Here is a 13,238-nt window from a genome sequence, read left to right on the forward strand (position 1 = left end):
GAGAGCAGTATTCTGGGAAGCTCAGTGCTGCCTGTGCTGTTTTGGTTCAGCTGTTTTGGTCTATGGCTGAGTTTGTCTGAACTGTGGTTATAACCATGTTGAACAATGGATTGAAATAACATCCTGGAGCTGATTGTAGCAATGGGATGAAATAATGGATTGTGATAAGTGAAGGAAATACTGGACTTTGGTGCTTTTAGGAGTAAAAAAATGTCTGTTCTGCAATATGTTTAGCAATACAGAAACAATCTGTGGGGTTGCTTAGTGTTTTTCCAAGCTTTTGTTAGGTTGTTAAAGGTAAAATCTGGGCTATCTTGAATACAGTGGAAAACTGCCTTTGTCTATTTTGGCTCAGGGCTCCTCCCTTATGTCTGTGCCTACTGTACTTGCTAAATCACCAGCACCCCATCACAGCTAACCTAGGAAAGCAGAGAGCTCTGAGCTGTACTTTGGAAATTCAATGCAGTTCCCCAAGGTAGTGCTCAGGGGCAGATGTTGTACCTGAGCCCTCCCATTGCTTGTCTCCATGCTGGGGGTCTTCTGAGCAAAGAGGTGGGAAGAGCCAGCAGGAAACAGCTGCTTGAAAAGAAGGCTCAGAGATGGCAAGGGACTGATGGCAAACCAGGGCACAGCTGGACAGAAATCCTATTGGCTTGACCACCTCTGATCACATAGCAGTCTGTGTGTGCAAGGAATTTAAAAAGGATCACAACTAAGAAAAGTTACATTGCATTAAATGCATCCCAGAAGAAATCAACTTCTGCTCCAAAATCCTGACAAACAAACTATCCAGAAAAAAACTCCCAATTGCCCAGAAGTCTTGCTTATAATGGGTATTAGCTCCAAATAAGTGACAAATGTTTGTAGTTGGAGTGTGTGAAATGGTGCCATACCTCACTTCTGAGTAATGCAAGCTTGGACCAGTTTGGCCATGGGCACCTCTCCTCTTGTGCCTTAATTCTAAGTAGATAGATGGTAGTTACTATTTGTACTTTAAGCTGTTCCTCTTTTGACCTCAGAACACTTTAAAAAAGTGCCTCAGGTCAATTATGGGCTGAGAATTTCTATACCAAATTTTAACCTAAAGGGCAGTCACAAAGCCCAGTTCATGAATCTCTCAGAGATCTTAGAACAGTACTGCTGATCTCCAAATGATAGCCTCTTGGATATTATTGCTGAAACTTTCTGAAAGTAGTGCAAACCAGGAGGGAACAATTAATCCTCAGAGTAACCCCATTTACTCTAGCAGTTTGGCCCTGAGGGACTAGGAGCACTTGATGTCTGACAGCAGCCCCAAATGTCAGTATTTCTCCACTCATTCATTTGCTGCTTGCTGTGGTAGATTTCATGCCGTTATAAGCTGTTTATGTACAGCCTGATCAAAGTGCTTAATGACAGGGTTAATTTCTACGTATAATGAGGAAGTCAAGACAGGAGACAGGTACTGTGTAATCGAATTTTTCATTTTGGAATTTGTTTCTCTTCATGTAGGGCTTAGCTTTGATTTTTATTACCATTAATGTCTGCATTTACTGTTTTTTTTCTAGTTTCTCAGATGAGCTAAACCTACTGCAGAAATAGTGGAGGCACTGAATTGTTTCAACAGCTTCCATGAAAATATGAGGATAAAGTAAAAAGAGTCTATGTTATAGGTAAAAATTGACCCAGCCGAATTAAAAATAATAAAGCTATTTTATTATAGCAATCAAATTCTATCTGAGCCCACCACAAGGAAAAGGACAGCGCCAAGCCCGGGATCGGTGCTGGGTGAGACACAGGTTGGACTGCTCCAGCAGAGGGTCTTCTGTGCCACACACCACCCTTCCACTATGAGCAATTCTTATAGGGATCATTTTGCTCGAGGCTGGGATTTAGGGGGATCAGCCTTTTCTTTCCATTCAAAGTCCCACATATTCATAAAGTCTCTTTTTCCTGTGTTAAGCTGAACAATCCGGTGACGATCATTGCTTGGGAGCTCCTGGATCACCTTGAGACATGACCCATCTCTGGACAGGCTACATGTATTAACGTGTAAATGAGGTTTTATTGGGACAAGTTTCCCCATATGTGAGACAACCCCCAGTGCCAACTTGTGCATTTTCTTAATAATATCAAATATTACATACGTATCACTCTACCAGCGCAAATTATCTTTATTACATATAACGGTCTATAACTTCTCTGCAGCAAGACTTCAAAGTGCAGTTTGGTTTGGAGGACCAATAAAACTGTACTTCTTGAACAGTCTACTGAAGACATCAAATCTTCTTTTTCTGACTCAGTAGGTATAGGCACAGACACGGATGCTTAGATATGTCTGTACGCAGCCAGAGAGACAAAGGCTATGTTAAAATCTGGAAATCTTATAGTTTATGAAATGTGTGTCTTCAAAAAGACTTTGCAGACATAAATTAATCCCAAGAGCATCCCTTTGAAAGAGCTGATATTGAAAAGGAATGGTTCCCCTTTTTCAAAAGATTGAAATGGTACATTAGATCTGCATTTACCCTGCTTATTTTGGTTTTCATTTTTAGGTGCACTGAGCACTGTAAATATTTCTGCACATTCAGAAATCTAGGGGTACAGAAGTGATGGAGGCCTTACAAAACACATCTTTGAGGTAGCCAGCTTCAGGAATCAAGCTCGAAGTGGGTATGACATGAAACCTCAGTATATCCACACTACCCTGCATCTACTGTCTTTCTCTTTTTCTAGCACTCTGTATATTTCAGAAAAATAGGGATTTAAAAGTTCATGCTAAATTCTGTTGACCACTGTTATACAAGTTTCCTTACAGCTGAGGTAGAAATCCTTTGTGAGGAAAGTGTGCACCTCTATTAGCACCACTGTGCAAGCTGTAGTTTGCAAATTCGGTGGGAGGCTTTGCTCATGCTAATTTGGGCTCAGTCATGCACCTCTTTTCCTCTTTTACATGCAAATAGCAGCTGTGTCAGTCTCTGGGATGCCTGCTTGTTCCTTTAACGGAGAGATTCCAGTTCATACCTTCAACCAGTGCATTTGTGCGTGGGCAGAGGTATAGCGCAGTGGTACAGTTGCTGACAAGGGAAGAGCTGTGACGGAGGTTGGAACAAGTTAGTGAAATAGAGAAGTCTTGAAAGAAGACACTGAGCTTTTCTTGTATGTTTTCATTTATTTAAAAAAAAAAAAAAAGTGTGGGAGTGGAGAAGAGCAGAGATCTATACAAAATAATAGTGCATAATCCTGCCCCCATAAAAAGGGATGCCTTGACTCTCTTGACTGCCAGAGAGATCCATTTCTTTCTTCTGACCCAAAGGGTTCCGGCAGCCGCCATGAGGCTGGAGCACATCAGCCACCAGCCTGTGTAGCTGGGATGGCTGTGGGCTGAGTGCAGGTGCTTGGATTCCTCATGGTGGTGCCCCGGTGCTGGGGAGTTGTCCTGCTGTAGGCATCCTGCTCCAGAGGGTCCCTGGCCTTGCCAAGCCACTGGCTGTCCTGTGCTCTGCTCTCCCAGGGTTTTACATGGTGGAGTGCAGCACAGCTGCCCTGCTGTAAAGACAAAGAAGTTCATGGTACTTGCTTAGACCAACAGGCAGATTGAGTACAAAGCATATGACTATGATGTTATTTCTTCCTCTGTCTTCAGCCTTCTCCTCTGCTTTATGGTTATGGCTACCTGAACCTAGCCACCACCTTCTTTTTTCTCTCCTACTCTTGTCACAGAAGTCAATGCAAAATTAATCAGGTGAAATAATTTCTATGACATCACTTCTGATGCTTTTAAACTTACTGAAGAAAGTTGGTATTAGTGCCATACAGGCCACAGAATCTAAGTGTTGTATGTAGACCAGTTTAAAAGGGTGTTTGATTTAAGGGGCTAGGATTTCCAGAAGTTTGGAGTACAGTGTTTTATAAGAAGGCCAACTCAAAAAATATTATATCCCTGTGAAGTTCTCAGTTAAATCTGTGGGCAACTTGTCACAAGGGTTTTCAGAAGATGACAGCTCACCTTTTGGAAAGCCCTGGCCCATGTTTGTTTCCTCCCCCCAAAAGAATCCCCTGATGTCAGTGCCAGAGATTCAGGACTCAGTGTATAGCCAGGATTCAGCTTGCATTCGCTTCCGTGTGTGTCCGTGGACATCTTTGAGGGCTGTAAAATGATAACTGTGATATATCTGTCTCTGACCTGTTTTATAATCTACTTGATCATATCCCCTCTGTGTGTGTGCAGGTGGCAGAGGTGGGGTCAGGGATAGAAACATATGTACATGCCACCTCTGTCTGTGGAAGGCCCTTAAGGCCCTCTCTAGCCTCTCCACTGATCCAGGGGGAAACAAGGCTGTGACCTGTAGAGCTTCCACTGACTTTGGGTTTAACAATGCTATATTAAGTGGGTAATATGTTGTGACACAGCAGGATAAAATTCTGGCCCTCATAATGACCGTGGATTTTGGTATTGATTTTGGAAGTATTTTAGGATTTCAGCTGTAGAAATTAGTGGCAAATTCCACGATGAAATAATCTAGTTATTTCCTATCAAATATACTTTTCAGCAACATGGCTATTCCAGAAAATACTTTTCAAATGGAACATCTTGAGCTATTGACCCCACAAAGAAATACATGCATACAATAGAATTACTTCCTGTCTATTTAACACTCATGTGTAACAATGTGGGTGGATCTGGTTGTTATTCTCCACCATAATGACAATTTATCCAAAGCAATTTGTTGCCTGGCCTAAATTTTGCAAAAACACCTGGTCTTTAAAACCTTTTGAGAAAGGGTAATATTTGCACCTGACATGTCTACAAGTAACTTAGATGAAGTTATTGATCGGTCCTGTATATGTCGCTTTCCAGTGGGAGGATGAGATGGAGAGGCCAATCCGTTACTGCAGCTATCTACCACTGGAAAGCAATAGCACTAATGATACAGGTTTTCAATAGCTGATTTATATTATCCTGTAGTCAACAAGAACTCATGATTTTGTCACTGTATTGTTTAAAGCAACACTCCCAAATGCTGGCAGGCCCCAAATCTGACCCACTGTAACAAAGCTGCTGTGTTATGAGCTGGAGAAAACTGAGCAAAACCCCACCAGTCCTCCAGAGCACGGTCTGGACAAGCTCTTCGTTCACTGAGTGACAGATCTTGTGAGCCCCCAGTTCTTGAGAGGCTCATTCTAGGGAGTGATTCCTGGTAAGATTGGCTTTAGTTCCACAAGCTTTTCCCCAGCATTGTGCTACCCAGAGGGGAGGATGGAGTTACAGTTCTTTCTCTGCACTTACCATCTCAGTGACTGACTGCTAGTTTGGTAGGGATTAATGAGAAATATGTGTCAGTGGCTATAAATGGGAGGCTGGTTCCCCTCTTCTTCCATCTAGTTATATGAGTACCTTGGGCAGCACAGGGGAAGTGTGTGCAGAATCCAGCACGGAGCAGAGCTCCTGCGGGAGAGAGCAGCAGCAGTGAGGAGCTGAGTTTGCTGGAGAAAGCTTTTGATGAGCCATGCAAGAGCTGGTCTGGGCAGTCAGCGGGCACAGCTCCATCCTCTCTTTTGGTCATGTTTGAACATGGCAACAGTCACATCAGCTTGGTGAGGCTGAGGTCCTGTTTGGGGAGCTCCTAGCAGCACTGGCATGAGGGAAAGGCTGTGTGCAGAGCAGCTGGGCTCTGAGATAGGGGAGTGAAGATGTCGTGTGGAGCTCTGCATGCTCAGATGGGCTGACCTGCAAGGACAAGCACTGTGTTTTTGGACTTGTACACATCCTGTTTTCACATAAACATTTCATGTAAATTAGTAAAATGCAATAGCTGCTGAGTGTATTTTACACAATCACAGCCTAGTGACTGAAGCATCCACTAATTAAGAAGCCTCTAATTAGTCTTTTAAATGATAAAATGTAATGGCTCTAGTGCAGCTGTTGTAAACTATAGAGTAAATTATATCCAGTTGAAAGAGGCCTTAATTATGTAATTATATAACATGCTCTAAAGACTTAGAAAGATAAAAGAATTTTTAGTATCTGCAATTAAAAAAAACAAGGGAGTAACAATAGAGCTCTTAAACCAATGAAAGCAAGGAAATTCAAAGTTAATCTGAAAAGCTGTGCTGGTACTTTCTTTTATTATCAAGTTGTTCTAATTTTTGGAGGGTTGATTTTGTTCATTTTTATTTTCATGATGGATGAGATAAAGAAGTATGGTTAACCAGGCGTTTACGTCCCCTGCTTTCATTTTTCTTGCTTTTATAGGTCTATGTACAGCATTAATGATACTCAGCAAACCTTCTGAGGCTTCATTTTTGCAGAAATCCCTAACAAGAATACACTTATTAGCCAGCTTGTCTCCTTGCATTCTGATTTACAGAATGGTTGGTAGTTACACATGCTTTTCTGAAGTCAATAGGACTCAAATGTTGGTCCCATTTGCCCCCTGGAGATCATGTTTAGGCCACATCTAGCCTTCATGTTGTTGGTGCAATGTTGGCAGCCATTTTCCATGCTGGGCTTACCAAATGGATAAAAGGGTTTGGATATATCTGGGATAATTCAGTTAAGTGGAGATTACACTCTGGGCTTCTTTACAGGGTTTAGTTCTGCTGTACTGAAACTGAGGAGAGTTTAGCCCTTGCCCACACTGGAGCTGGGCCATACTCCAAGTCTGCTTAGCCTTTAGACTCCAGCACTTCTTCCCCTCACCCCATCTCTGCCTGACAGTGCATCCTTGGGAACCTCAACAGCTCTCACCAAACCTGCATCTGCTCTCAGCCTCCCTCGCTTACCCAGCCCTTTCTTGCCATCTCCAGTCACAACTGACACTGATGGGCTGCCTCTTTACAGAGAAAATGAAAGATGTCTCTGATGTGAGCCTGGTGGCTTTGCTCATCTGTTGCCAGTTCTTTTTGTTTCTTCAACTGCTGCTCCTGGGACAGGGGCTGTGCTTTTTTGTCTGTGAGCTGCAACCACATAGAAGATACAGACTGTAGGCTGTGATGTGGAGAGAACTCAGCTCCTACAGCTGTTCTTAGGAATTGGCCTTCACAGCTGTAGGACCAAGCACCCCACGACAGCCAAACAAGTAGTGTTTTTCTTGCTTATTCCAGCCACATCCATGTATTTTTATCTGGAAATGTCACAGTGAGGGAAATAAGGAATACAGATCTCATAGTAAATTTTTATGGTTGATTAATTAGCCCAAAGAGTATTAAATTGTGCTAATGTAGTTCGCCTCTTCGATGCTGTCTTTTGACTTCAATGGAACTAAATACATGCTTAAAGTTAACTACATGCCTAAGTGCTGTGGTGAATCGGGGCCTAGGGCATTAATTAGAACTTGGCTCAGATTTACTTTCAAGGCTTTTCCCCCCTTTTTTTTTTCTTCTTTTTTTTACTCTTCAGCGCTCAGCAGTTTAATTGGTATGCAGATGTTCTCCTTTATTGCTGGCAGAGGCCTCTGTCACTGTTCTGAAGGTACTCAGACTTCAAGGCTGGTACAGTGGGCAGGAAGAAACCCCCCCTGAGAGCTTTCAAGCTTTGTGGGAAATAATGATATATGAGACAGGGATTCCTTTGGAACCTGAAGGGAACATGACAGACAGAATAATATGGGAGGAAAACATTGTCTTCACAATTGAGACTGATGGTCTCATCTTGTCTCCTTGTTATTGTTACCAACCAAGACTGAGATGAGCTTTCTTATGAAGAACTTCATTTTGTGGCAGGTTCTGTATGTTGGGCACACTGCGCTCAGTGGTAGCTTTCTATCCAAAGTACAGATATTGACAGGCTCTGAGGAACCCTTTGAGGTGGTGGTTTAGCTTAAAACCTAAAATTCCTTCCAGCATTGAGATGCATTTTGTCAGGAATGACAGTTGCAATTTGATAATCTTTTACCCCTTCTCATGCCCATATGAAGAGTTGTTGGGCACAGGAGTGTCAGCTTTATGAATCAGATTTTCTCACACTTTATTAATTTCACTTTCCAGTGGTTAGTGCATGTTTGCAAGAGACAATTGATTTGTACAGATCTGTGTAGGATGGAGCAAAGCTGGAACTAAAGCAGGAATGCAAGTTGACAGCAATGCAATAGCTCTAATTGACAGACACCAAAGGCACTATTTAAAATAACATCTCCTCTGATGTTTAGGTTAAAAATTACCCTCAATTTATCCTCAGGTTGCTATGTCCAAAAAGAAATGCTTTTATGTATACTCATTTCAAATGGATTAGCCAAAAAATTAAGTGCTCATTTTGTATACTTTTATTTTCAAGTTAGAGATGGTTCAAACTGCTCTTGTACAAGGTACTGGAAGATGGCTGTTTCTTAACTCCTTCAGCATAAAAGCTGTCTTTCAGGGATGCTTTGTACATGTGAGATTTATGTTAGTGTTTTTTTGGCACCCACAGTTTGCATTCCAGCTAATGGGAGGTGGAAGAACTAATACACATAGTGTACGTTGTGGGTCCAAAAATGCAAAAAAAAATACATCCAATATGGAAAGGGCTAGGAAAATGTACCTTCTTGGATGTGAGCAGGGCAGGTTAGGAAACATCATCTTCCTTTTACAATTGTCTGTTACTCTTTACATTTCTGGAGAACTGGGATCTTGCTGTTAATCTTACAAAAATAGATGCTGTGGTGAAGCCTCAGGCATGAATAAAATTGGATGTTAATCTTAAAGCAGATTTTTTACAGCTATGCACTCAGAGCAGTGAATCCAAATGATTTTGGAAACTCTGTGGTTTTTACTTATTTAGATCAAAATGCTGTGGGGAAAAAGGTCAGTGGCACAGGTACATATTGTAACATTTGCGGCTCCTGAAAGTTAAGCAGATAAGCATGGCAGATATTAGACATCTCTGACTTGACAGAAATAATAGGCAAAGCTGAAAAAAGCCTGCTGACAAGAGGAGTGGGTGTTGGTGGGTGACTTGCTGCAGTTTTAGAGCTGTTAAGTGTAGGTTTTTTAGCATTTTCATTATTTAAAAGTGGAGTGGTAGTTTCTTCACTCCTTCTGAAAAGTTACTAATTTACTCTGAAATATAGGGTAAGCCACAATGATTTAACAGATTTGTAATGTGCTTTAGAGTGACTTTAAGTAAGATACCCTCCTCCTCTCTGAGCTTCCCACTGTCTCAGCTCTGCCCTCACTCCTTTCTCTGTGTACATCTGCACCAAAATGCGAAGCAAGGGCTGCCCCACGCATGACTTTTGTCCATGTCCTGTGTCAGCTGGAGTGCCTGGATGGCCGTGACCACTGGTGCTCATGCAGGTTTGCCTCATTGCCAGAGTTCAGAAAGACTGACAGGCTGAGCTAACCATGTTTTCATATTGGGAATAGCAACTTAGATTCTGGAGTGGTTCAAAAGCTGCTGCTTTGCAGGTGGACAGCCCTTTCTTGGAGGAGCCCTGACATACAGAGCCTGCCTTTTGCCTAACGTATGGAAAATGCCTAGTGGAGCATGGCCAAGGACTGTGATTAAGGTGCCAGATATTCCTGGGATACAGGCAGCATTTATTAATCTGTGGTCCTCTGTGTCTGATGCAGAGAAAGCAGCTGTGTTCCCAAGGGGCTGTGTAAGAAGGGAGGCAGCCTGCAGGGATGGAAGGTGCTCAGGACATTTTCTTCTGTTGTCAAGCTGAAAGGGTCTCAGCTGTGTCATGCCCATAGCTGTGCTGTGTAGCCATGCCCATGGCAGGATGCTTCAGCTGCAGGCCTTTTGCATGGATGATATTTAAATCTGATGGTGCCTCGCTGAGAAGGAGCTGGTCCTGCATTTACTCAGAGAGATCTCTAGTGGTTTGTGGTAAGGAATTGGGACCTGGGACTGAAGCCACAACCTCCAGGACCAAACCACAGAATTTACACAGTTGCCAAGGCCTGCCCATTTGCCTTCCCTGATGAAAGTCTGTCATCACCACAGCTCTTGCACTTCTGTCTGCCCTAGTCATTATTGGTGGAGGGAAGAATCTGTTTTGTTCAATATAGCAATGATGTCTAGCTTAGTTTAATTTTATTAGCTGCTGCTGATTTGTTTCTATTCAGTGCATCCATGGATTTGTTTAGTGTAATGTGGAGGGGTGTGGGTCGGAGACAGAGATGACACACAGTCAGTGGTCCTTGTGACAAACAGCCCCGAGTTTATTCCCACAGCTCCTTTTATAGAAGCTCAAATTTCCCTAGGCTGCACATGTGATTTGTTGAGGTCTTAGCACTATCCAGCTCTCTGGCCAATGACACACCTGCATTTAGGGCTGAATGACATTGGCTGAGGGTCCCTGTGTAGATTTGAATCCAACCTATCCTTGCCCATCCAGGGACTTTAATGCTACAGTTTAGTATCAATAATCAAGGGTAGAAATACCTGAATAGAAAGCTAGGCGGAAATTCTGAGTTTCTGGAGGACTCCAGGGTTTGTTTTGCTCTTCTTTGTTTCCCTGTTCTAGGAGGTGTGAAGAACACTTGTCCATTCATAACTGAAACTATTCAAGATGAATGGGTCTGAAAGGGCACTATAACTTTCTCTTGCTGTCTGTTGTAGTGAAGATCTTGTCTTCTAGCTAACATGAATGAAAGCTTTTGTTACAAGGAAAGGTGGTAAGTTTGTGTACTCAACTTCTATTTGGAAGAATATTTTGATGTGTAATCTTTCTTTTTCTAGAGGCTTGAGCCAACTGCTTTTGATCTGGGAGTTTACAGAATGGGTAAGTGCAGCTGTGTTATGCTGGGTAGATGTCATCCTTAGGGCTTTGTTCATGGATCTCTCCTTGGCCTGAACTGGAGAAGGGCAAGAGTTTGTTCACTTTTGCTTTCTGTCACTGAGAAAAATGAATGCTGTTCTATAAAGCTATAATTTCTTCCCAAGTAGATGATGACTAAAGAAGGCCTGAACTGAGTATAGATAATCTTATATTTACTTGAAATGAATGTAACTCATAACTCTTATTTTAGCACCAATCTGGAACACTACTGTGAGCAGATTTATGTCTGCCTCTTCCCTACCTTGGCATTCTGGCATTTATGCACTCACTGCACTGCTAGTGCACATTCTTGCAGTGGTACTTGGGAGTTTAATGAAGCCCAAGTGTCTGAAAGATGAGTAGGTAAAAGGTAGATACTATGAGATACAAACCTATTCCTTTTGTGTGGTCCACAATCTTATTTTAGTTCTTAAATATAGTTTCATTCTTCTGATACTAAGAGTCAGCACTGATTTCAGTATGTGAATCATCAGGGGAGTTATTAACTATTTTCTAGTTGCATGATCCTTTGTTGCAGCACTGAAAATAGCTAACTTCAACCATGTGTTTTTAGATGAGATACTCACAGGAAGACTTTTCTGTGATTATAGAAGAGCAGATTTAATCTGGAAGTCATTGAAAGAAACCAATAAAGAACTTCCTTGATGTGATTTTTTGGACTTACTTGCTGGAATTGAATTGAATGGTTTTGGGTATTGGACATAAAGGCACTTGAAAGCTTAAAGAAGCTTAAATGTAGATGATAATGAAAATGTTACTGGTATTTATAGTTTGGTTGATAATGTCAACATATTAAAGTGATATTAAATATCTCCTTGATTTCATGGACAGTGCCTTACTTTATATAGTTTATTGTAATAACATGATCCTTGATATACACTGATGATAAGTTTAGCTTTATAATTTTTTTTTTAGTAGTCCAGTTGCCCTGAAATGCCATATCAAAAGTATGTTTATTACAGAACAAGTACAGTTACTCTCTGCCAGTGTTATCTCTATGAAAGCAACCTAAGCTAAGAAAGCACCTTTGGAAAAAATGTGCCAAGCTGTTTGTTTGGGGTTTTCTTTTGGTTTTTTTTGTTTGGTTGGTTGGTTGGGTTTTTTTTTGTTTTTTTTTTCTTTTGTTAGTCTTTCTGGGAACATTCATTAATAGTTGGAGATGTGGTCTTTTAACTAAATTTCTTTCACCCAGATTGTATGCAAATTGCAGGATTCTTCAATCATAGTCATATGCCATGAGTATGATATTAGCATTTATTTTAATAAAAATAACTTTGAAATAGGTACCTTATTTGGTGAATTGCCTTCCTTGTCATTCATCACTGTGTCACATCTTTGTAGAACGATAGTAACTGAAAGGAAGGAAAATACTGGACAGTGTTTCTTGGAACTGGGATTGGCAGAGGTCTGCCTTTCTGGAAAAGAAATGCTGATTTTGGTTCTTTATTTCGTCCTGGCCTTTTTATGCTGTTGTGTACTGGAAGAAAAGAATAAAAGTGAGCTCTAGATGAGCTGTGAGTTCCCTTTGGACCAGACTTTGGGAGTCTCTGCTCTGACATGTATTTTGGGGTTACTTTATCCTGAGGGACTTTATTCACAAAATCTCAGAACATATTCTTCAAATAAGATTTCACATAGTTCGATAAATGTTTGGATAAATTTCATACCATCTTATCAAAGCAGACAATAGTTCTTTCTTGAGGAACTGAGCTTAAGTGAAATGCTCATTTATGTTGGTGGAATAATAATTAAGAGTACAAGATCCAAATCAGTGCTTTGTTATTCTCTTGCAGGAGTAGGCTGAATCAAGCTTCTGTTAAGAACCACTGCTGAATTACTGAATTAACATACCCTAGACCAGCACATCAGGAGGATAGCCTTCTACCAAGAATAGCGTGAAGTTATATCTTGTTCACAGAAGGTCTGGAAATATTGTGAGACTTAGGCACAGTGCATTCGTAGAAGGCAGACATGTTGCTGCTCTCTGAGCATTGCACACTCTGTGTTCATGGCTGGTGGAAATAGTGCCCAGTTTTTGGGGAGCTTGGTGGTATGGGAGACAGTCACAGCAGCTCTAATAGGGGGGCTTATCACTTTCTTGTGGAGCCAGATACAGCTTCTGTTCTCTTTTGCACTCACAAATCTGGTATAATATTGATTATATTGTCATTAGGTTTCATTAGTGAAGATCCATAAAAGAAAAAAAGGAAAGGTTCCATAGTCATTCTAAAACTTGGCATGTTGTTTATATGAAGGGGGTAAACAGAGATTGGTAACCATGAAACACTGCTTTCCCAGAAATATGAAATATTTAGGTAAAACATAACAGAAATTTGATTACTGCAGGATAAATGCTTTCTCTACCCCTCTAAATAGGTTTGATCATCTCCTTAGTGCAAGCCCTACACCTTCACCTAGATTCCTCCCCAGGCAGCTACAGTCAACCTGCTCAGCAAGGGAATTTGTCCCACTGGATTCCTTTTTTTTTTCTTC

General features: G+C 41.4%; 1 protein-coding gene across 2 annotated transcripts in view; it reads left to right on the plus strand.

Annotated features, from left to right (window-relative positions):
• The window catches only part of RTKN2 (rhotekin 2), a 197,438-nt gene that overhangs the window by 42,817 nt on the left and 141,383 nt on the right, over positions 1 to 13,238 (plus strand). For both annotated transcript variants that reach the window (XM_085583205.1, XM_085583204.1), the window contains exons 4-5: positions 10,646 to 10,688; positions 12,539 to 12,666. The gene's annotated coding sequence lies outside the window, so the exon portion shown is untranslated. The remainder of the gene's footprint in view (positions 1 to 10,645; positions 10,689 to 12,538; positions 12,667 to 13,238) is intronic.

The sequence above is a fragment of the Lonchura striata genome, chromosome 6, assembly GCF_050655825.1.
Source record: "Lonchura striata isolate lonStrDom1 chromosome 6, ASM5065582v1, whole genome shotgun sequence".
NCBI lineage: Eukaryota > Metazoa > Chordata > Aves > Passeriformes > Estrildidae > Lonchura > Lonchura striata.